The 3,196-nt window shown below is 40.6% G+C and overlaps 1 pseudogene; it reads right to left on the bottom strand.

Moving 5' to 3' along the window:
* Positions 1-238: 238 nt before the first annotated feature.
* LOC105488030 (double-stranded RNA-binding protein Staufen homolog 2-like) lies at positions 239-1,713 on the bottom strand (annotated as a pseudogene).
* Positions 1,714-3,196: the final 1,483 nt, after the last annotated feature.

Below are 3,196 nucleotides of genomic sequence, written 5' to 3'. Positions count from 1 at the left end.
TGTTTAAAAAGGAAAAGGAAAAAGAAGAAGGAAAATGGAAAAGAGGCAGTCAGCAAAAGAATTACTAGACAGATCAAAAATAAGAGAAAATGAGGCATGTGCTTATGGCTCTTTTTTTTTTGTCTGTCCTTTGTGTTCCTAAATAACTTAAAATGTACGTGGCATGTAGGCCACACTAGCAGGCAAGAACGAGCCTTGTCATGGATAGAGATGAAAGATCTGAGGCAAATGAATTGTTTTATTTTTTGTTTTTGCTTTTAATACATACCTGAAAGCCTTGAATCCTTGCTAAATATTCCAGTTGTTTTGAAGGTTGTACTGGAGAACAAGGGGGAGTAGGAGAACTTCCTTTTAAACCTGTGGCTTTAGCTGTAGAAGATTTTCCATTCAGAAGGAGTTCCTTGGCAATTGTAGCTGAACTATTCGATGTGGGAGATATACTGAAAAAATAACTTGAAGGTTGGTTCATATCTCTGGGTGACAAATAGCCTAAAATAGTGCCAGAGATTACTTTGTGGCGGCTGGCTTCCCTCTCTTGATAAACATCAGGAGATAGATGAAGAATTCCTTTTAGAGTATTGTTTGTTGGTTCAGGAGACCCAGGCTTTGGATCACTCCATCCTTTGTTTTCCCCTGTTTTCTCAAGTTGATCCTGAAGATTAGTAGATGCTTTATAACCAAGTTGTAATAGCATTGGTTCTGCAGCTTTTTAAAATTTATTTTATTTATTTATTTATTTATTTTGCCTATCTTTTTATTAGGTCCTGTTCCTGTAGCAGCTTCAGTGCCTACCTGCACATACATCACAAATTCTTGACATCGAGGCATTTCTCTTTCTGAAAGCAAAACATAATCTTGCTCCTTTTCCTTTTTGGCTTGTTGAATTTGCACCAGGCAGCTAATAGGGTTCATTCCTTGGCCATATTCTGGTCCGGCCTTTACTATAGTTTTGGGGTGTTTAAAAAAAATAGTTTTGGCTTTTCCACCACAGGAAGAGGTGGAAGTTTTTTAAGCTCCTGTAATATGGTGGTTGCAGCACGCTTCTTGGAGAGTGTTTTGCTATTTCCCTCTCCTTCTGTAGAGAACTCTCCTACTGACAGTCGAGTAGCAAAGCTTTTCATATGTGGTGGTCCACTTTCTTTAATAACCTCAAAACTAACGGGCATATTTCACTTCAGAGCAATTTCAAACACTAAGCTGATCTCAGACTTATCTGCATCTTTGTCATCATCCATATCCTTTCCTGATTCACCATTCTGAGGCAGTCTTTCTGGAATAGGTTCAATCTGCAGTGCTTGGAGGGCTTTCATTGCAGCATTGTGTCTAGCAGCTTGTCGAGTCTTTCCTTCCCCCAAAAATTCATTATTTCCTACAGTGAGCTGAACATAAAAGATCTTAGGCATTAGGCAATGATACCTCTGATGGTACAGGCCCCGAAAGTTGTAATTAGCTCTATAACTTGGGAATGGCTTTGGATCTAATGGCCTGTAGATGGCAGGTTCTGCCCCTTTTCATAGCAAGCACGTTCAGTTCCGCAGTGAGTGTTATACTGCCTGGGTTAATGTTAACATTACTTTTGGGTGGCTTCTAAACCGTTTTGGGAAGCGTAGATTCAGCCAAAGCTTTATTAGCAACAGGCTGTTGAGCCTTCTTTATACTGCTGCCTTCAGATTCCCATGTCCGCTCACCAAGACTCAGTTGCGCTGAGAACATCTTTGAATGAATCAGAAGTTTATACTGGTGTTGGACTCTATTGAAATGGGCTAACTCATTTACCAGACACATTGCAGTATTCTCTTTTGAGTTGGCCAATTTTATCTTGGAGAGAAACTGATTTATCTGAAGCATGTTAAGACAATATTGACCAAACTGCTGTATCCCTTACGGCTCCAAAAACTTCTGAGCCTTGGTCGAATTACTTTGTGTATCCTTGAGTTCTTCTTTTTCTGTCTTCTTCTTCTTTCTTCCTCCTCCTCCTCCTCCTCCTCCTCCTCCTCCTCCTCCTCCTCCTCCTTCTTCTTCCTCTTCCTCTTCCTCCTTCTCCTTCTCCTTCTCCTTCTTCTCCTCCTCCTCCTCCTCTCTTCAGTCTTTAAAAAGTAAGCTAAAATCATCCTTGTGGTAGGCAGCCTCTCCACTCTGCCTCCCGCCGCCCTGCGACCTAGCGCGGCCATTGTTTGCTGCGCTGCTCCTGTAATTTGGCCTGTAGTTTGTTTTGTTTGTTGTGTTTTTGCCAGGTTTTAGTTTCAGGGTGATACTGGCTTCACAGAATAAGTTAGGGAGATGTCCCTTATCCTCATCTTTTTAGAAGAGTTTCAATAGAATTGGTATCACCTCTTCTTTGTACATCTAATAGAAATCAGCAGTGAATCTTTCTAATGTGAGGCTTTTTCTGGGTGGTAGTTTTTTTGTTTGTTTGTTTGTTTTGTTTATTTTTTTTTTTCTGTTTCAATCTCAGAACTTCATATTAGTCTGCTCAGGGTTTCAATTTCTTCCTGATTCAATATTAAGATGTTGTGTGTTTTGAGGAAGTTATCAATTTTCCCTGGATTTTCTCCTAGTTTTTGTGCATACAAGTGTCCATCATAGTCCCTGAGATTCTTTTGTATCTCTGTGGGATCCTTTGTAATATCACCTGTCTCATTTCTGATTGTGCTATTTGGATCCTCTCTCACTTTTTCTTTGTTGATCTGGCTAGTGGCGTATTGATCTTGTTTTATCTTTTCAAAAAACCAACTTTTGTTTTGTTGATTATTATGTACATTGGGATCTCATTTTGGTCAGTTTGCTAGCAAGGGCGAATATGTGACTTACCCTTGGCAAATTCATGTGGGTCTACAGCAACCTCAATTCTTGCCTCCTCAGAAGAAAAAATTTGACTGAGGGGTACAAGGCAGAAAAAGAGACTGAGGCAAGTTTCAGAGCACGGCAGAAGTTTATTAAAAAGCTTTAGAGTAGGAAATACAGGAAGTACACTTGGAAGAGACCCAAGTGGGCACCTTGGAGGTCAAGTGCCCTGTTTCACCTTGAACATTGGATTTTATGTGCTGACCTACTTCTGGCATCTTGCACCCCTTTCCTTTCATTCTTCCCTTAGGGTGACCTACCTGCATGTGTGGTGCCCTGGTTGCACTTGGGAAGTGAGTATGTGCAATGTATTTACCGGAATTGTATGCATGCTAACCTGAGGCTTTCTTCC

Source organism: Macaca nemestrina, chromosome X (assembly GCF_043159975.1).
Source record: "Macaca nemestrina isolate mMacNem1 chromosome X, mMacNem.hap1, whole genome shotgun sequence".
NCBI classification, from domain to species: domain Eukaryota; kingdom Metazoa; phylum Chordata; class Mammalia; order Primates; family Cercopithecidae; genus Macaca; species Macaca nemestrina.
Note: the sequence above shows the minus strand (reverse complement) of the source record. Positions and strands in the feature narration are given on the sequence as shown.